The sequence below is a fragment of the Mirounga leonina genome, unplaced genomic scaffold (genome assembly GCF_011800145.1).
Source record: "Mirounga leonina isolate KUSES-001 unplaced genomic scaffold, KU_Mleo_1.0 Mir_129, whole genome shotgun sequence".
Taxonomy (NCBI): Eukaryota; Metazoa; Chordata; class Mammalia; order Carnivora; family Phocidae; genus Mirounga; species Mirounga leonina.
In genome coordinates this window covers 12212050-12234665 of record NW_023270323.1, presented here as the reverse complement: position 1 = coordinate 12234665, position 22616 = coordinate 12212050, and the positions used below count along the sequence as shown (strand labels likewise).

The 22616-nt window shown below is 37.5% G+C and overlaps 1 protein-coding gene across 2 annotated transcripts in view; it reads left to right on the top strand.

Annotated features, from left to right (window-relative positions):
- ARHGAP24 (Rho GTPase activating protein 24) overlaps positions 1 to 22616 on the top strand; it is a 508514-nt gene that overhangs the window by 271504 nt on the left and 214394 nt on the right. The window lies entirely within an intron of this gene.

Here is a 22616-nt window from a genome sequence, read left to right as displayed (position 1 = left end):
GGGAGATCATATGATACTTGTCTTTCTCTGATTGACTTATTTTGCTTAGCATAATACCTTCTAGTTCCATCCATGTGGTTGCAAATAGCAAGACTTTTTTTTTTTTTTGGTGGCTGCATAATATTCCATTGTATATATATACCATCTCTTCTTTATCCATTCATCTGTTGATGGACATCTAGGCTCTTTCCATAGTTTGACTATTGTGGACATGGCTGCTATAAACATCGGGGTGCACATACCCCTTCGGATCACTACATTTGTATCTTTGGGGTAGATACCCAGTAGTACAATTGCTGGGTTATAGGGTAGCTCTATTTTCAACTTTTTGAGGAACCTCCATACTGTTTTCCAGAGTGGCTGCACCAGCTTGTAGTCCCACCAACAGTGTAGGAAGGTTCCCCTTTCTCCACATCCTTGCCAACATCTGTCATTTCCTGACTTGTTAATTTTAGCCATTCTGACTGGTGTGAGGTGGTATCTTATTGAGGTTTTGATTTGGATTTCCCTGATGCCGAGTGATGTTGGGCACTTTTTCATGTGTCTGTTGGCCTTTTGGATGTCTTCTTTGGAGAAATGTCTGTTCATATCTTCTGCCCATTTCTTGATGGGATCATTTGTTCTTTGGGTGTTGAGTTTGATAAGTTCTTTATAGATTTTGGATACTAGCCCTTTATCTGATATGTCATTTGCAAATATCTTCTCCCATTCTGTTGGTTGTCTTTTGGTTTTGTTGACTGTTTCTTTTGCTATGCAAAAGCCTTTTATCTTGATGAAGTCCCAGTAGTTCATTTTTGCCCTTGCTTCCCTTGCCTTTGGCGATGTTCCTAGGAAAAATTGGCTGTGGCTGAGGTCGAAGAGGTTGCTGCCTTGTTGTCCTCAAGGATTTTGATGGACTCCTGTCTCACATTTAGGTCTTTCAACCATTTTGAGTGTATTTTTGTGTGTGGTATAAGGAAATGGTCCAGTTTCATTCTTCTGCATGTGGCTGTCCCATTTTCCCAACACCATTTGTTGAAGAGACTCTCTTTTTTCCATGGGACATTCTTTCCTGCTTTGTCGAAGATTAGTTGACCATAGAGTTGAGCGTCCATTTCTGAGCTCTCTATTCTGCTCCATTGATCTATGTGTCTGTTTTTGTGCCAGTACCATACTGTCTTGATGATGACAGCTTTGTAATAGAGCTTGAAGTCTGGAACTGTGATGCCACCAGCTTTGCTTTTCTTTTTCAACATTCCTCTGGCTATTCGGGGTCTTTTCTGGTTCCACACAAATTTTAGGATAATTTTTCCATTTCTTTGAAAAAAGTTGATGATATTTTGATAGAGATTGCATTAAATGTGTAGATTGCTCTAGGTAGCATAGACATTTTCACAATATTTGTTCTTCCAATCCATGAGCATGGAACATTTTTCCATTTCTTTGTGTCTTCCTCAATTTTTTTCATGAGTATTCTATAGTTTTCTGAGTACAGATTCTTTGCCTCTTTGGTTAGATTTATTCCTAGGTATCTTATGGTTTTGGGTGCAATTGTAAATGGGATTGACTCCTTAATTTCTCTTTCTTCTGTCTTGTTGGTGGTGTTTAGAAATGCAACTGATTTTTGTGCATTGATTTTATATTTTATATTTTAATATTCAGTAATACTGATGAAACCATATTCAGCAGTCACAATGAGCTAATTAACCTGAGATCTCTGTAGTATTATACATCAAAGTTTTGAAAATACTTTATGACTGACCAAATTATGAATTTTGCTTTTTATACTTCTTACTAGTAAATGTTTCACTCATATAAAATAACTTTTCTTTTATATTGTAATGGGATCTTACAGGCAGTTCTAAAAAACTTGGAATTTTCTCTATGAGTTTTTCTTTAACTGTAGCATTGCGCTCTCCATATGGCAACAGGAATGACATTTTCGTTTTGCTATTTGAGTAATCTGCTTCCAAACAGGAAAAACAGGGAATAGGACCAAATGCCTGTGACACTTACCTTTGGAGCAAGATTTGAAGCCAATTAAATCATTGCCATATGATATTGTTTGGACTATAATTGCTCTTGTAATGAGATGCAGGAAGAACAGAAGGCCCTGGAGCCAAGAAGGACAGAGCTTGGAAGAGTTCAAGACCCATCACATTAATGATTCTTACAAATTGTGCTCAGAAGAGATCTGACTTGCCCCAAGTAGTTCACAAATTGAACAGCCCAACTATGTCATATGTACATTTTCTGCTTTCCGGTTTCGACAGATGCATATCTTATGTTCCAGTTGCTCTCTGAAAAATATTGCTCAGCTCCCTGACTCTGCCTGTTTTCAGTCATGGATTGATATTACTATGGCTTATCAATAATTTAAAACAAAAATGAAAACAACAGTAATGAGATCTCTGTAGGCACTGCACTGTCAACAGGAAAAATGAAGACATGGTAATGAGGAAAACATTAGTCTGATTACTTTTGGATGGATAAGTTCTCATTCTTTCATGGTGGTGTGGAAGCCGAAATTACCTCCCCAAATAGTGCTTCAGATCACAAACAGCTTGGAGAAAGCTAGAGTTCTTTCTAATCTGATTCTCTCTTGTTAGTCCATGCTTTAGCAAAGTTAAAGAAATACGCACCCAAATCTTACCAGTGCCACCAAGATAGTCCTGGAGATTATTTCTTCAAGCCTTGTGACAATTTCTTTTTAGACTCAGTATGTACTGACACCCCTGAGTAGCTGAGAATGTCTTCCTCTTCAATCTCATCCGCAGGAGACCTCATCAGCAACCACCTGCATCCCACCCTGGGAGCATGGCATCTTTATTGGCCTTTTGTTTGTATGAGTGAATTCTCTTCTCTGTTCCTCCAAGCCAGAAGTTGCAATCAAGAGAAGGGGAAAGATAAAACTGAGAGAAAGGAGTCAGAAGGAAACCAATAGAAATTATATTTGGAAACCTGAGTAGACTGAGAGAGGGTATTTTTTTTTTTTAAGATTTTATTCATTTATTTGATAGAGAGACACGGCGAGAGAGGGAACACAAGCCGGGGGAGTGGCAGTGGGAGAAGCAAGCTTCCTGCCAAACAGGGAGCCCAACGCGGGGCTCAATCCCAGGATCTGGGATCATGACCTGAGCAGAAGGCAGACGCTTAATGACTGAGCCACCCAGGCGCCCCATGAGAGAGAGTATTTTTAAAGGAAGACCCATGCATGGGTCACACAAAGAACGCATATGGTATGAGAAATGGGTAAGAGTTTCAGATTAGGCAAAAAATATGGCTCACAGAGATGGCATGAGTTCTCTCTATGAGAAGTAATGAAAGTGAGAGTGTCAGAAGCAGAGGACAGCCACAAAAGCAGGCAGCAGAGATGGCCTCTTTCACTCTGGCATTGCAAAGGTTTGAACCTGCTGGATGCTGGCTCTTCTTTTTCTTGGAAGAGCGTAATGTTCAGTGACCCATCAAATGAATTTAAGGTGTTTGTAGTGAGAGGAAAGACTGAGTCCATAGTAACGGCTGTATTATGATCAACAGTGCTATTTTGTTTCTTCCCCAGAGTTCCTGTTTATGTCTCAGAGCCTTTATATTGTCTTTGCAAGAACTGAGCCAGTTGGCCAGGGGCCATGGTAAAGTTGCATTGCTAGTGAGTAGAAATACACCCCCTCAGTGGACACATCTTTCATTATTCTGTTTAGCTCAGTTTCCCATTTGAAATGTCATCTGGTTAGGGGTGAATAGAGAACAAAAAGGATGATTTGCTCAAAATAGTTTCAAATACCGTTATGGCACAGAGCAATATCAATATCATTATGAAATTTGAGCCTATTTTTAATATAAAAACTATCATAGGCAGTTACATTTATGCATTCATATTTGACTCTGAGCATTTGTATCATGTCCAGAAAATCATGGTACTCTTTCTATGAGAGGGAGAAGGAAAGAACAGAAGGTGGTCGAAAGAAGCATCTGGAAGAGAAAATATGATGCCCTGCTGTCAGCCTTCCACTTTCCTCAACCTTCTCTGTATCAAGCCTGATTTACACTAGCAAATATTATTATTAATAAAGCTATGATTTCTGTAAAGATAACAATGCTAAGTACTTTGCATATTTTACCTGAATTATTACTGCAAACAAATCTGTGGGATAGATTATTATGTCTAGCTTACAAATTAGAAAAGTGAGGGAGCCAAAAGGTTAAAAAAAAAAAAATGCTGAGTGTCATGTAACCCATGACTAAATGAGCTGGGATGGGTCCACTCTGTCTGACCCCAAAGCATACACTTTACCACTTAGGCTCTACTGTTTCCTTTAGAGCCAGAAGCTCTGCCAACAGCAGGCCCACCAAAGAAGAGAGAAGTGATTCCCTATTACACTTAGGCAAAGAATTCCTATGTGCCTAAAATAGAGATTGACTTCATATCATTGGTTTAATTAGTGTCACTGTGAAGATCAGCAAATTCAAAAATGCTTTTTTCCTTTTTTTAAAAAAAGGCAAACCAAGATGACATGGTATAAAACTTGGAGTATTGAAGATTTTTTTTCAAAGCATATGTATAAAATTTAATGACATAATAGCATAAATCTTCCTTTGATGACTGATTTTACTACTAATATCTAAAATAAAATATTTTGGGGGCACCTGGGTGGCTCAGTCAGCTAAGCGTCTGCCTTTGGTTCAGGTCATGATCCTGGAGTCCCAGGATCAAGCCCCGTGTCAGGCTCCCTGCTCAGCGGGGAGTCTGCTTCTCCCTCTGCTCCTCACCCCACTCATGCTCTCTCTCTCTCTCTCTCTCCCCCCCTCACTCTCTCTCTCTCAAATAAATAGAATCTTAAAAAAAAATATTTTTGAAGTATCAATTTTGAATCTTGCAGACATTATCAGTATTTTGAATATATATCCACAGCTAGATTCTTTATAGTTGCAGGAAACAAGTGGAATAATTTGGTGTACTTATAGCTCTGAACAAGTCTGGAATATAGTGCTCATTTGTGATAAATCACTGACATTCTGCTATGGGGTCAGGCCATTATTTTCTTATGTTAGGAAAAACACTGCATGCAGCAAACCAGAATTACATCCCATGTAATATTATTTGCAAGAATGATTAACTGTGGTGCTTGGGGCACTTACATAAACAGCTGTTTCTTGTACTTTCCAGGTGATAAAACCTATTAGTTTGGCAACTTACAGAAAAACCATTAAATCCATCCAAGTGCCACAGGAATAACTGAGCCCCTTAAGCAGGGTACACCCACCACCAAGAGGCAGGGGGTGGGAACTGAGGAAGAGGCTTGGATGAGAGGTCAGTATCTAACTACCAACCAACCAAGAAGAATAGAGAGGAGCCAAGAGTCTTTAAGGGGCAGAGGGAGGAACCAAGATTATTTAGTCATTTACTTTTGGTTTGTTTGTTCCTTTATCTCTTTATTTTAAAGTGAAAGCATGTGTTAAATATTCTCTTTTGCCCTCCTGAATACCCCTGATGGGGTGACAGTCTAAATTGGCAGGAGTCTATGGTACATGAATACATTACCATCTAAGCAATCACAAACTTAAGCTTCCTGACCAGGCGGGTGCCTGGGTGGCTCAGATGGTTAAGCGTCTGCCTTCGGTTCAGGTCATGATCCCAGGGTCCTGGGATCGGGTCCCACATCAGGCTCCCGGCTCAGCGGGGAGCCTGCTTCTCCCTCTGACCCTTGCCCCTCTCATGCTGTTTCTCTCTCGCTCTCTAAAAAATAAATAAAATCTTTAAAAAAAAAAAAAGCTTCCTGACCAGGCATGAGAAACTGAGAGAGTCTTCCACACTAACGGCCTTTACAAAATGCAAAAGCAGCAATAAACAGGATTGATATTTACATTAACATTGTATGTAAAATCCAAAAGTCAGCATCCTACATTTTTCGTATCAGAGTATATATCACACTTTATTTCCTCAGTGTTTATTTTCTGTCTCTCCTAATAAATTTTAAGATCCATGAGGAAATAGATTTGCAATTTTTTTAAAAGTAGAGAATTCAGCTTCATATGTCATGCAGAACACCATGGAATTGACTGACAACATTGATGGTTTCTTGGAAAATTTATCGACAGTTTTTTTTCTTAAACCACCAAGAGTCTCGATGCCGAATTTTCTTTTTCTCCAGCTTTTCTTTAATTTGTACCTCCTCATACTTTATTTTAGATGCATTTTCATAAGGAGATATGCTGAAGACATCTGCTTTTCTAACTACTGCAGGGTGAGATCTCTTATGAGGCATCATTTTATTGTTATTCTCCCCTGCAATACTCAGTGCATCAAAATGGAGGAGATTCTATGCAGGGATACTTAAACAATCAATGAAACACATTCCCAAGCAATAATAATGTGATGGAGTCACTGCAATTTGATTAGTGACCTTTTCATTCAGTGCAGAGATAACCTTTATTGATATCATTAACCGGGCGAAATGGTGGTGTGATGCAACTCTTTTTAACCATGGAGCTGGGTATTGATTGAGAAGCAAGATCTGAGATTTTGTTAGTGTCGAGCTGTTTACTGAAACAAGAGGGACATTTCTCTCCTTTTCTCCAGCTGCCAAAGTAATTGTTTTGTACCAGCAGCTAACAGAGAGGAGAAACCAAGGACATTTTCTTACTTTGTTCTGTTTCTATGAACAAAAAGCTATTTGAAAGAACACTTTCTGAATGCTCACAAAGATGAAGGCATTTGATTTTAGCAATTTTGGTGTGGCAAGAGTCCATCCCCTTTTCTGTTACTGTATTTCTGAAGGATCTCTCGTTATAGAGCTCCTCATTAGTAGTTTCCAGTTATGAAAGCTTTTATTACTTCTACTTGTGTTTGTGTTTAAGTAAACGAGGTACACTGATTTGTTGCCCTGTGAAAGACCTATGTTATCATAGGGAAGACCTAGAGATTTTTGCCTGTTGGCCCAAATAACTGATTATCTTTGAAATGTTTAATCTGTATCTGCTTTCATGCAATACAAATGAAATATTTGTTTAGCCTTTTAAGGAAAGACTCCACATAGGAATCAAACCTTATGTTGTATTAATTCCCCAAGCTAATGTTTAAATGAAAGAAGAAGAAGAAGGTAGCAGGAGGGGAAGAATGAAGGGGGGGAAATCGGAGGGGTAGATGAACCATGAGAGACGATGGACTCTGAAAAACAAACTGAGGGTTCTGGAGGGGAGGGGGGTGGAAGGATGGGTTAGCCTGGTGATGGGTATTGAGGAGGGCACATTCTGCATGGAGCACTGGGTGTTACGCACAAACAATGAATCATGGAACACTACATCTAAAACTAATGATGTAATGTATGGGGATTAACATAAGAATAAAAAAATAAAAATAAAATGCTGAATTAAAAAAAAGTCAATTCTTAAGCTGAATATCTTACACATTCTAGAAAAAGAGGAGTTTAGTGAAAAGTAGCTATTGTTTAAAACTGTGCTTTTCAACTTAATTTGGTGATACTGAATTGAGAATAATTCTGTTTTTGATGTATGAATGGGATTGTGTAGTGAGTGGAGTATTAGAACACGCTTGTGAGTTTGTGAGTGGAATTATAGTTTTTGTTTTGATTGATTTGTGGACTAAGTTCAGAGCATATAAGTGCTATTTATGGATTCAGAATGAGTAATTAATGTTTAGCAAATAAGTACTAGAAAAAATGGGTTAAAAGATTTACTAAGGTACAGGTATAAAAAGATTTTTGGTGGGAAGGAGTCACAAAATTCTTACAGGGAAGTATTTCCATATTTCCTTAGCTCTCTGACCACAATAGTAGTTTAAATAAGGAACTGTGGACACCTGCTTTTTCTTTTTATTAGCAAGCTTCTGGTATATTTGGAAAATATAATTAAGTAAAAAAATTACTATGTATTTGCAGTTTCAGAAGGACAAAAATTTAAAAAATAACTATAGAAGATAGTGGGGATAGGTAGTAAGAATGGATATGGTTGTTCATTATAAAAATTGAGAATCTGTCATGAAAACTTGTCCAAGTTTAGGGTTCAAAGACAGAGATCAGCTTTTTCAGACAGAAAATAGACTTTTTTTTTTTTTAAATCAGTGGCCTTTCTCTTAAAAAACATGAAATTTCATGTACAGCATGGTCCTTGGTAATGAAAAGTCGAGAATAGAGCAGAAATAAATTTACACCCAATAGCATGGAGTTGTTTTTGTTTGTTTGTTTGTCACCATAAATTTGCTTTTTGTCTACCCTTATGAATTATGGATTATAGTTTATGCAAACATTAAAGAGGTTGATTTGCTGCACTTTACTGTTGAATCAGATTTCTTGTACTTTGCAATCTGTTTTCAGCCTAACATAACATCAACAATGGTAATGCAAAACCAAAATACTTAAAGCCCTGAAGGGACAATTCTTCAAAATAACATCCCTGTTTCCTAATCCTGGATATTGTGATTCAGCCATCCTTTTATCTATAGAAGAAGAAAGTGGAGAAAAGGGTGGGGGCTGGGAATCAGAGCAGTTAATGGAGACCAAAAAAGGAAAGAGAGAGGGGGACAATAGAAGGAAGGAAAGATGGAAGAAAGGAAGGAAGGAAAGAAGGAAGGAAGAGAGAGAGAGAAAGGAAAGAAAGAAAGAAAGAAAGAAAGAAAGAAAGAAAGAAAGAAAAGAGAAAGGAAAGAAGGAAGGAAGGAGGGGAGGAGGAAGGAGGGAAGGAAGAACGAAAGAAAAAGGAAGGGAGGCAGGGAGGAAGGCAGGAAGGAAGGAAAAAAGAAAAGATAGGGAAGGAGAGAATAATAAAAATACGGGAAGACAAGTTTGGAATTTATTGTACTTGCATCAATTTTAACACAAGAAAGAATTCTTTACTCCTTGGCCACTGCAGTACCTCTAGGTCCTTAAAATGAAGTATTCTTTCAAAATTAATAAGATGCAGATCCTTGCCACTCAAAGTGTAACCCTCAGAACAGCAGCTCAACTGGGAACTTGTTAGAAAACCAACTTTCCAGGTCCTCACACCCACCCAGAGCCAAATTCAGAATCTGTACTTTGAAGTAGATCTCCATGCGATCCTATGTTTGTTAGAGCCTGTTAGAACAGCAACTATGGCCCTGTGTCTACTGGCAGAATGTGCACTTGTTTCTCTGTAACCAAAGACCACAAACAAACACAGCGTGTGAAAAACAGAAGAAAAATCTCCCAGGATGAAAGCATAACTAAAAGGACATGCAAAATTCTCCACTTAGGCCAAGTGCTTCCCACTAGACAAGGAATCACGAATGTCATTCAGTCGCTCTAAGTGATGAAAAAGCAAAATACACTGAGTCCACTTGCCTTTTTCTGCTCCTCAAATTCAAACAGAGACTTTCTCACAATTTTGATGTTTAACAGGTAGTTTTAAATGGTGTTTAGCCTTCCTTGATCAAGTCTTCAGGTAATAATATTTTAATGTTTTGATTTTGAATGAATTTAAATGTTTCTTCAGGTTACACTGCTTCCAACTGTCCATTTCTGTATAGATATGTGTTTTTTTTTAAAGACTTTATTTATTTATTTGACAGAGAGAGACACAGCGAGAGAGGGAACACAAGTAGGGAGAGTGGGAGAGGGAGAAGCAGGCTTCCTGCGGAGCAGGGAACCCGATGCGGGACTCGATCCCAGGACCCTGGGATTCTGAGCCAAAGGCAGACGCTTAATGACTGAGCCACCCAGGTGCCCCTAGATATGTGTTTTTAAAGACTTTTTGTGTGTGTGTTTGTTATGTCTGTATTATGTGGCCATGACACACACACACACACACACACACAAACACCATTCACACGTGAATGCTTCATCCCCTTTATTACATGCTCTGAGACCACAGCAGAGGGTCTGGCCTTCCTGTGGAAGACAGAGAAAGCTTATCTGTATGCACCGAAAGCACTGGGGACTGGAACAGAGCATCTCAACAACAACAATAACTAAACCAACCTGAGTACCTGGGAGGGAGGAAGAAAAATGACAACTGCTCTTTGGCATATAGATCGCCATAGAGGAGCAAGTTATTCAAGGAGAGAGGAAAAAAAAAATGTTTTCAGATTTCAGCATTATATTTTATTCAGGACAATAGTAAATTATTTCTAGCTGATATTTTTAGCAAATGCCAAATATGATTACAGGGAGCAAGAGAGTCTCTTCCCAAACTATGACATTCTTGGTAGGAGTTAAATTCTGTTATCATTGTTTTTGTCTAGCAAATACTTCTCTGTTGTGTGAATTGGAGAGCACAGTGCATGTTTGTATATATAATGCTATGCTGCTTGCATTTTTAACATTTGTTTATAATGTAGCTTTGGGAGGTAGCTGTTGAGGAGAAGAATTGCTCTAAACTTGAAAATCTTAAGATACTCTAAGAGTACAGCCAAAGAAATGTACCAGCTCCTGAAGAATTGTCTTTGCTCTAAAGGAAAGATAAACAGTGTTCTTTCAAGGTGGGGAGGGTGTCAAAGCGATTCACCTTCACAGTCTCAGAGAAGAAAGACTGTTTTGCTGTGGCTGCTTTGTTAACTGAGCAAAGGGAAATGAGTTGGCATGACAACCCACAAACATTACACGCTATAGTGAAATCATAACAATAAAAAATAAAATAATTAAAAACAAAAAAGAAAGACGCAAACCAATGAGACTAGCATGACAAATAAAGATGGAAAAAAAAATCTAACGATAGGATAAAGACAAAGTAGAAATTTAAAGCCCTCTGTAAGTATCCAATGCTATACAAGAAAATGCATTATCTAAAGAAACCATGAATTCCATAGATGAACTCTAAGACAGAATAGTAAACAACACAAAAAAAGTGCTTCTGAGTTGGGGAGGCAAATTGATAACTTAAAAAGACTTTTATAAGTCTAAGTAAGTTAGAATAAATAACTTAGAATCAAGAAAGATAGCAAGAGAACTGTGGATGAGATCACTGGTATGAAGGAAAGAAATACTTGAAATAATTGTGGTGAAAGCAGAGGAGAGACACAGAAATTAGAATAATCAGTGAAAAAATGACAGATAAGAAGGAGATAATAGGGATCCCTGAAGTGCAAAAAACCAATATGTGGACTAGGAAAAATATTTAAAGACATAATGGAAGAAAAAAGTAGAATAAAAGGAGTACCTGAATCTGCAGATTAAATGGGCACATCGAATTGACAGAAAACATAGGATACCTGGGGGCGCCTGGGTGGCTCAGTCAGTTAAGCATCATCCTTCAGCTCAGGTCGTGATCCAGGGGTCCTGGGATCAAGCCCCACATTGGGCTCCCTGCTGAGCAGGGAGCCTACTTCTCCCTCTCCTCCATGCTTGTGCTCTCTCTCTCAAATAAATAAATAAAATCTTAAGACAAACAAACAAACAAAAACATAGGATACCTGGTCATATGTTTGTTATCTAGCATCAGGGGAAAAAGGAAAATTCTGCTGGCATGGATGATAAAATCAAGTTACATAGAAGGGAAAACAAAACAAAGCACAAAGGACTATCTCAGACTTCTTCACAACAATTTTGAGTGCCCGAAGACCCTGGAAGTTGTGAGGATACTAAAGGGATACGAATAAAAATGTATCCAGGCAAGTGGCAGTAGGAGGATATTCTCAATTATACAGTGCCTATGTCTTCTCTAAAAAATTGCTCAAATGTGAACTTAGTGAAACCAAAAATAATCAAAATAAAAAACTCAAGAATAGGAATGTGTGATAAAATTCTCACAGTGACATTGTATTAATTTAACTATAGGACTAAAATTAAACAGCTGGTAAAGATAGGGTTATAGAACAGAAAGCAGATATAACTTTATTTTTTTTTTTAAATTTTATTTATTTATTTGACAGAGAGAGACAGCAAGAGAGGCAATACAAGCAGGGGGAGTGGGAGAGGGAGAAGTAGGCTCCCAGCCGAGCAGGGAGCCCGATATGGGGCTTGACCCCCGGACCCTGGGATCATGACCTGAGCCAAAGGCAGATGCTTACCAACTGAGCCACCCAGGCACCCCCAGATATAACTTTATTCTTATTATTTTGTCAGTATTAATATATAATAAAAATGTAAGAGAAGATGAGAGGGGAAATGGGAGGAAGTATAAATGAGAATCTCCCATATTTTTTTCTTTTTTTATTATGTTATGTTAATCACCATACATTACATCATTAGTTTTTGATGTAGTATTCCATGATTCATTGTTTGCATATAACACCCAGTGCTCCATTCAGTACGTGAGAATCTCCCATATTTTTAAACTTGAGAATCCAATCACATTGTAAAGGCTCCAAACATAAGATCAAAAAAAAAAAAAGAGTCTGTGTGTGTGTGTGTGTGTGTGTACACATATATTTAAAAAATATTTTTTTTCTAGCTCTGTCTGGTAAGGGGGTCTGGAAGCAGTGGCATGAATATTCAGCACTTGGTTTCTAAATGCTATTCTCCATTACAATAAATCAAGGTGGAAAGTGATTTAAGTCTGAGATAAGGAAAGTATAGTGAAGCCTGACACTGCATGTTGCACCAGAAATAAGGCAGTGACATAGCAAAAGGACAGAGGAGCCAGCCTGAAAGGTTCTCATTGGCCAAATTTGAAATAACTTGACTATTAGAGTACATAATAAATAATCGACCAATTTAATAAACCATTTTAATAAATTAAAGTCCATAGATTACTTATTAACCCAAATAAATAAATGGGTGTGATAAGAAAGCTCTTTCTTACAAAAGAATGCCAACTAATAAATATAGAAGGAATGAAAGAGTTAGAACGTTGCATGGATGCTAACACTACTGGATGAGAGTATGATAAAAAAATGGATCAGAGTTAACATTATTAATATCAGGGCAATCTGACATCATAATCCTCCAGATATAATGCAGTGAGAAGGACACAACATCACTTCTTTGGCATTTCTGTTAAAAATGCATAACTCATATCTAGTCATGAGGAAATATTAGGCATATCCAAACCAAGAGACAGTCTAAAAATAATCTATTTGTATCTTTAAAAAAGTTCAAGATCCATAAAGACAAAGAAATGTTGAGGAAATGTTCCAGGTTAAAGGAGAATATAGAAAAATGGCACTAAATGCAAGGTGTGACTATAGATTCAATCCTGAAATGGAGAAATAATAGCTATAAAGGACATTAGTGGGGCAACTTATAAATGTGAATATGGACTGTGGGTTGGTTAGATGAATAATATTCTATCAATGTTAAATTTCATTTTTGAGAATTACACTGAAGCTATGTAAGAAAATATCCTTGCTCTTGCGAAGTAAGCACTATGTGCTTATAAAGGTATGCATTGTCTCCAACTTATTCTCAGTGATTCAGAAAAAAATAATGTGCATGTATATAGATTGATAGATGGAGATTGGTAAATCTAGGTAGGGGGCATATGGGTTTTGTTTGTGGTACTCTTATAATCTTTCTGTAAGTTTGAAATCATGCCAAAATACAAAGTTACAAAAACATAATGATGCCTCATGCCTTTATTATAGCCCTTCCAGCTTTACACAATTATTTCTGTTTGTGTATCCATCTAATTAAAAATGGGCCTCTCCAATGTTTTTCACTGAACAGCATGTCCTAATGTATGTATGTTTCATTCATATATTTATAAACTATACACACACACTAGGCCTAACATTTCACTGAAGAACACAGATCTCAGTCTTTGTTCATCTTTTCTAACTACACTCTCTCTTCTGGCAATCTAATCTGTTCTTATATCTTTAAATTTCATCTACTTGCCAATAACCAATGAAGTTTAGAGAGTAGAAGCACTCTAACATTCCACAATGAATTCCAGTGACGCCTCTCCCTTACAGGGAGATAGTGAAGTACAGGCTCTCATGGGAAGATAGTATGAAAATAGATGATGATAGATTCATTGTGAAGAAAAAAATCAGAGTTGGAATTCATTACAAGACCAAGGAATTATCCAGTGTAGTTTCCAGGCTGAATAAGAATATAGTGACTAAAATTTCTAAGAAAAATCAAATGATTTTTCTGGATAAACTAAAACTGCCCATAATTATCTTACCAGTTCAATAGGTGCTAGCTAAAGGCTGGCCTGTGGTAATGGGTTTGTTTGTTTCCCAGAAAGGCTATGAGAATAATGCACTGGCATCTCTTAATCTCAGACACTGTACATTCAACAAGCCAACTGACATTATACCCAATAAAGTGCTGATTAAAATGATGAAGGAGATACTGCAGAGACCAATTTATGGTGAAGGAGGGGATCTATTCAAGTCAGACTTTTTCTGGCTTAGTCGTCATATAGCAACGATGAAAAATACAGTATTCGAGTTTGAAACAGATACATTCTCACGCAGATGATTACAAGACATTCAAAGAAGCAATTCTTGACACAGGGTACAAAGAGGAATGGGTACTAGGAATGTCAATTCTTAGTGGTTATTTCCTGGCAGCTTCTCCCACATTGGTGAGATTATGGTGTTTGGTGTGATTCATCCATTCATTCAGATCAATAAACATTTATTAGGTACTCATCTTGCTAAGCATCTTGACTGCCAGTAAGATATTGCACTTATTTTTTTTAGCCACCTGATAAATTGTACAGATAAATCCAAGTGCTTAAGAATGGAAGAGAGAGAATTTATGATGGGAAAAGAAGACACATGTATTATTATACTTGCTTTCTTGTCTAAAGATGAACAAATTTAACTGTGCCAAATATTAGAGTAAAGGAAGATAATGTTTACTTTTTCAAGACCAGATTTGTGGATATGCATGTGTATGTATGTGCGTAAATATACATGTATGTGAAAAGAGAGATAATCTGAATGGATGCAGAGTGAATTGTTGATAATGGTTAATACTTAAGAATAGTATTGGAGGGTGCCTGGGTGGCTCAGTTGGTTAAGTGACTGCCTTCGGCTCAGGTCATGATCCTGGAGTCCCGGGATGGAGTCCCACATCGGGCTCCCTGCTCAGCAGGGAGTCTACTTCTCCCTCTGACCCTCCCCCCTCTCATGTGCTCTCTCTCTCTCTCAAATAAATAAATAAAATCTTAAAAAAAAAAAAAAAAGAATAGTATTGGAGGGGTGCCTGGGTGGCTCAGTCGGTTAAGCGTCTGCCTTCGGCTCAGGTCATGATCCCAGGGTCCTGGGATGGAGCCCCACGTCGGGCTCCCTGCTCAGCAGGAGTCTGCTTCTCTCTCTCCCTCTGCTTGCGGCTCCCCCTGCTTATGTGCTCTCTCTCTGTGTCAAATAAATAAATGAAATCTTAAAAAAAAATAGTATTGGAGAAGATTGAGTGAGTGGCTAGGAATCTTAAATTTTACATTACATACTTTTTTTATTGCATGTAGGCTTTTTTATAAAGAAGCATATTACTTTCTGCACTGAAAAATAGTCAAAATAATATGAGGAAAGAAGTCTGGCTTCCTTATATTTGGTTGCATTAAAGTTTGAGGTCCAACAGCAGAGGATTGATGGGCAATTTGTTTTCATTATTTTCTGAACCACGCTTGTGTATCTAGGGACTTGCCAAAGATTATAGACCAGGGAGGTGCCTCCTTTATTCATTTCCAACAGTCTTACATAGTAAATTTGGATTCATTCTTTCCTCGTGAAAAATGACAATCACTTTACACTTCCAGAAGAAATCCTTTTTTGTATAAACTCAGAAAGCTTGCTCCTTTGTTATTTTGAGAGCCCAAATAAGCTGAATATTTAAAAATTATTAAGCACCATGTGGTTCGGCATTTTATATCTGATGACTTTTCTCCTAAGAAAATTTTAATAGTCCTCCTATTATACACTAAAAATATGAAACGTCTCCCCACTGCCTATTTTATATTCTTGGCAGTCTTAAAAAATTATTATTGTTACCATTACAATTGTTTCATCAATAACTGGCTGTTTTACTTTCTTTATGATGCAACAGATATCTTCACAGACATCACAGATAAACATTAAGAAATTTAAAACATATGGGAGATAATTATCTCAGAGAATAGTCGAATTTCATATCTGAAAGATCTTCCAAGGTAATCTTCCTAAATCCTCTCATTTTATATGGGAGAAACACAAGCCTCAGTGAAGTCAAGTGTTGTGCCCAAGGTCACACAGCTAGTTGCTGACAGAACCAAGGTTGGAATCCTAACTAATTTTGGCTGATATCTCCTCTCTCTCCCTGGGCATGTTTGCTTCCCACACTATGCCCATCCTTCCCTTTGTCTAGCCTAGGAAGGACTCTTGCCATGTAAGGAAGGATGTCCTCAACTCTGGAAAGAATTCAGGAGTGGGGTGGGAGAGTGGACTGAGATTTGATTCAGTTTGGTGTTTATTAGTATTGACTCACTGATGGTTAATACATTGAAAAATAAAGTCTGTGCTTATTTTTAAATAACCAAAATAGCTAGGAGCACCCATCTATACCAACATATTTATATTTTATGGAAAATATTTATATGAATACATTATATAGGAGACTAAACACTGCATACCTGTTATCTGTGACTATCTTACAATGAAGGGTCATTTTTCATCTTTATCTATCATTTTCTAATAAAATAAACTATGGAACTAAATTAATTAATATACCTCAAATGGTTCAGTTGATTTGGCCTTTGTGTATCTATTAAACACCTTGTCCAAGTTGTGTAAGAATTCTTGACTTTTCTTGTCTTGCCTCACTTTAGGGGCCAGTTACTCTAAAACCTATGACCTCATTCTTGATACTACCATCTCCTGAAGGTCAGGTTGAATGTCAACCTCTAGGTAAGGTGATGTACATCCATGTTTGCCTATAAGAGTCCTGGTTTTTATCTGCTACCCTGTTGTAATTGATAATAGTGTCTCCTTTTACTCTCAAAAGTCAAGTTTTGGATACTAAATTGTATGGTTATCCTACCCATAGTGAATGTAAAATATGCTAGAGAAGGAACTTTTCTCCTCCAACTTTAAGGCAAATTTCAGAATTTTCTCCTGCCTAGCTATGTCTGCCCCTTCCTATTTTCAGTGTCTTAAGAATTGTACCTCCTCCCTTCCAAGATTCATTGAAACTGATTTATCTTTCAAACACCATTCTACTCAAAACTCAGTATTTGACTTGATTGAACTAGAGTATCTGCCAAGTCCACTTTCATTTTGGTTTAACTGGCCGTCCTAGTATAGAGTGTGAATAAATCTTCCAGGCTTAAAAATATTAAATTATCAAGAGAAATTTGATGAAGGATTTATGCTTTGCAGGGTAGCTAAACGTGTTGTTCCATAGAAACAACACAAATCCAATTGTTTGTGTGTTGGATCTCAAATTAGAACATGCTCATCCCTGGAAAACCTAAACAGTCTTGCCTAAGGAATCTTTTAAGATACTGCCAAATTATTATTCCAAACAACTTCTTTAAGTCTAAGTTTAAGAAGTGTCCAAAATGTATGATCTCCTCAAAGGGCCAGGCAATTTAGTGTAGAGAATATGGGTTTTGTAGTCAGATGGACATGAGTTCAAACATTGCTATCACTCTTTCAAGTTTGATCCCTCCATTCCCTCATCTGTGAATGGGGAGAACTTACTTATACAATGAGAACTTACTACATTTCCAGGCAGTTCTAATACTGGTTACATTTTTCTGTAATGATTTTACAGAGGTTTTAGAAGTGATTTTGGCTTACTCACGTCTTCCTACCTGTGAGAAAATGTAAATATCTTTTGGTGTCTCTCTTTGGGGTCTCTCTGTCCCTACTGCCTAATTTCAGACCATCACAATGTCTTATTTGAATAAAGAAACAACCTCCTAAGTAGTCTAGTCCTTCAGACCACCTGTCCCTAAATTCTTTCTCCACTTAGCATTCTTAAAACAAAGTATCCCCTGTTTAAAATTTTTCAGTAGCTCCCCTATTGCCTTCAGGATAAAAAACAAATTCCTAAGCCCTTTGCCTATATTTCCTTCTGCATATTTCATCTATTAGTCTATGTCTTTCATTCTACATTCCAGCTCTATAGAAATTCTTGAAGTGACCCAACTGTGCCCTATCTCCTGCCTGGAATGTTAATCCTCTCCCTCTCCTGCATTCAGAATGTGCCTTGTGCCTTGGTTTCATCTTCTCAAAAAGCCTTCTTTGCTCACTTCCCATCTTGATTCCATGCTGCTTTCATGTGCTCTCTGGTAATGTTGTGCTGATCTCCCCAATAGTCTGTAAATTTCTCTCACTTCCAAAGGGTAAGCCTCCTGACATCAGATTTTATCTTTTTCTTTATACCCAAACACAGCACATTATTTGGACTCAATAAATCTGGCTTTCAGTAGATTGAAGGAAAGAAAGAAAGGAAGAAAAGAGGGGAGGAAAGAAGAAATTTTACCGTATTTTCCTGGAGAAATTTGTATTCTGGATAAAGAAATCCTATCCCCTGAGATAACAAGGAATAATTACACAAACCTCATTACCTGGCATGGACCCTTGTCCATAGAAGACAATCATTAAATATTTGTAGATTTGATTCACTGACTCACTAAATGCCATGTATGTACTTAGATTAACATGCAATCAGTACCAAAGGAAAAGGGCACTTCTTTCAAAAATGATTTTAAATGATGTTATTTGCTATCAGACTGCAGTAGTGTTCAGACAAGAGATTTCTTCTACCTTGGTGTATCGGTGGGCCAGGGGTGGGGGCAACTGCCATGGTATTTGGGGGAAGTCATTTTTTTTCAAACAAGGATCCACACTCTCTCTGCCCGCCATCACACCAGCCACCTTTCTGATATGGTGGGACCCGAGGTCTGCTAAGCCAGTCACATTATCCCACAGTGTGTCTGAACCACAGGACCCAGAGAGGCTGACTCATGAGAACAGGTAATTAGGAAGCAGTAGGACATGAGATAGGAGAGGAAATCTAATTTACAGCTTGCTGGAGAGCTCTGAGTCAGCGTGGAGGAGAACCGAGATGGAAGATTAAATTATCTGTGAGCTTACTTCTCTAAAATTATTTAGTCTGTCCCTTTTTTCATTTAGAAAACATTTGCTGTGAATGCAAGGATTTAGCTCCTGCTTCTGAAGAATTGGCAGCTGAGAGCAGTTTCCTGAAACCACCTGGAAAGGATAGAATTAGCTTTAGGATATCTGCTCTTCCAATAAGGGCCACGACTATCGAGTTCAGGAAACGGAGGAGATGTCCGGAAGCTCTTAGGACTTCCTAGCAGCTCAAGGGTTATATGCTGGCCTTTGTGCTAACCAAATTCAAGGGTTTCAAGGCACCATGTATAGATGCAGCCTCCTAGAGCCCAGCAGGGGCTCTTTCCTTATTCCCTGCGATGCCTAGCTGCTTGAGCCACAGGGAGACTTGCAGAGTTCAGTCAATTGCAGAAGTAGATTAGTCTTTGCTTTCATGCTTGTGGACTTCTGTTGGATGTTTGTTGACTGAAGAGTAGTAACCTAGGCAACAAATACAATTAATTCATTCAAGAAATATTGGTCAAATACGTATTCTACAGTAGATGCTGTTCTAAATACTAGAGATAATGTCGTTTAGAAAGCCTAAATATTGTTTCCGACCTTATTTATAACTTCCAACACATTTCTGATTTATAATACTCATTCTAGAGGAAACACAGTAAACATACTTAAACTGACTAATTAAATGAATGAATAAATACAAAAAGAACCCAAGATAATTTCAGATAGTGGTAAGTGCTATGAAGAACAATTAAAATAGAAAAATGGGGCAGAGAGAGTGTGTATGTAAGGGGCGGGGGAGTTGATCTGCTAGAGTAGTCAGAAAATCTTTTTTCTGGGGAGGTAACATTTGAAATGAGTCTTGCGTTCTGATTAAGTGGTAGTTCTGCAAAGATGTGTGGGGAAAACATCCTAGACAGATGGAAAAGCAGGTTAGGAAGTCGGAAAGATAAACTGGTGGAATTATGTGAGGCCTCAGAAACCAGTGTTAGGCATTTGGATTTATACTGCAAGCAGTGGGAAACCATTGCAGGGATGAAGCAGGGGAATGATGGGAAACTAGTAGAGGCCATGAAATGGGATAATGGGAAACCACTGGAAGGTGTGAGGCAGAGGAATTATGGGAAACTATCAGCCAGTATAACGAGGGGAATAATTATCCTGGCTGTTGTGAGGAGAATGGCTTTTGAGAGGAGACGGGCAACAAAGTAAGCATGAGCTTGAATTGAAGAGAGTTGATGCTTGAGATTTTTATGTGCATGGTTCCCTGGGACTATTAAAAATGTCCATGTATGATGTCTCCTCCCAAGCACAGAATATTATAATCCAGTAGTTGTTCATGCAATCACTTCCCTTCACTGCTATGACAAAATTGCTCTCTGGGATTCTTTAGTAAAAGCCTTCCTCTAGTGTTACTCTAAACCTGAAAACTGAGAGGAGATCAAGAGTTAAGAGAACTCTGACTGTCTTGCCTGTGTTAATATAGTCTGCCCTGTATTTCACCTCTGCTGTAAGTACCTCTCCCATCAGTGAAATTCAACTCCACACATCCATGCTTCATAACACAGTAACTAGTCCCCACTAAACTATGCTAGGATTCTAAGATCCAGAGCATGCCCAGAGTAGGGCAACCTGGAGTATGTCCAAGGGACCTAAATATAGAGGGACAATTTTTTTTAATGGTTGTATGTCACTGTGTTATTTTAGATTGTGTTCCAATTCACATATTGACAGCACATACTTCCCTTCCAATGGGGAGAAACAAGCCATGTCATGAATTAACAAAGTACGTTGGAGGACCATTTCCTGTTGCTGGCACTGGTCACCAAAATTGCTAGTTCCCTCTTTGCTTAACCTATTTTGAGAGACTTTGGTTCTTGCATTTAATACCTATAATCTATTGTCTGTGGCTCAGCCCACTTCTGTTCCAAACAACCTGCTTGTATGTGACTTTTCTTTACACCTTCCTTCCTGAGTCCAGTCCACAACCCTGAATCACCCTGACTCATGCCATCTAAATCTCTGTCTCTCCTCACAGCCTACCTCTCTTTCAAGGCTTACTCAGATTTCCTTCCTGTTCCTTCTAATAGACAAAAGGCAAAATGTTCAAATTAAAAGTAAAGTTTAAGAAGTAAAAGAAAAATGGGGAATACTTTTAGTAAACCCAAGTCGAATGTATCAGAGTGTCAGACTCTAATCATACTTGACCTATTAATGTTACATATAAATGTAGATGTTGATGTCTTTGGGATTTACCTTTGCACAGAGCTCAGTTAGACAAAATTAATTGAGAATGGAAGGGGATTCAGATCCTGCCATTGTGTCAAAAAGTATAAAGTATGGTTTACAAGATTTCTTTCTCAATTTTTATGTATTTTGAATCAGTTGCTTATTTGTCATGGTTAGAAAATTGATACAGAACCTATTAATTACTCAACATTTTGGAAAATATGTTTCAAAAAATAAATTATCACTTAAAAATATACTTTCATAATTATTTAGTCACATTGTACTGTTTTCTTCCAAAGATCAGGGCAAGGGTAGATACAATATCATTTTATTTTATTTTATTTTATTTTTTTATTTTTTAAATTATGTCCAATTAGCCAACAATATCATTTTAAAAGTAGATGGGCAATGTCAAAACCAAACTGAATTTCTGACTAAAGAATGTATGGCAATTTGAAAATGGGTTTTGAAGGGTCTGAGCATTTGCTAATTGTGTCTTTAAATTGTAGCTTGTAATGTAGATTTGCCTTTAGTAGTTTAGGGAGTCAAATCAAATAGAAAGATTAATAGTACCCAGAGCAATTTCAATGTGGGCCATTTCATATTTTGACTTATCTGACCCTAGGATGGATGTTGTTGAGAGTGGGCAACTCAGTGGAGAGAATGTAAATAAATATTGGGCACATGCTTATAATGTGAGAATGGATAAAAAGATAGTTATAGAAAATTGACCTTACTTCTTAAGTAAGCCCTTTGATTATATTTGACAACTATGCACTTATCTAACTATGCTTGTTACTATATTCCACAGGGAAGGATGGGATAGGTTTATAAATGTTCAATTAATATTTGTTAAATAAGTGCATGAATGAATGAATGAATGCATTTTAGAAAGGAAAATTTTTAAAAATACAATAAGAATATCACTCCTTCAGTCAGAGAAAAATAATTTCTTTATATATAAGTGGGAAATTTTACATGAAAGACACCAAATAAAAATTATTGTGCTGCTTTTATTTAACAAAAATATGTAATCAATAATAACAAGAATAAATTTGTATGTATAAAAAAAATCTCGACAAATTGGAAATAGGGATCTGTGATAATAGTAATGTGTTTCTAGTTCAATATCATTGATACTGGGTAGAAATATGAGGGGCGCCTGTGTGGCTCAGTCAGTTAAGTGTCTGTCTTCGGCTCAGGTCATGATCCCAGGGTCCTGGGATGGAGCCCTGCATCGGACTCCTGCTCAGCATGGAGTCTGTTTCTCCCTCTCCCTCTGCCTATCCCCTGGCTTGTGCTCTCTCTTTGTCGCTCTCTCTCAAATAAATAAATAAATAAAATCTTTAAAAAAAGAAATATTAAAGATTAACACCTGTCATAGCACCATCCCTAATAGTCCTCTAAAAGGACTAAGGGATGTCAGCGTCCTGAAACATAAAAATACTATGGAAAATCAACAAAGGTTAAGATTATTTCCTAAATATAC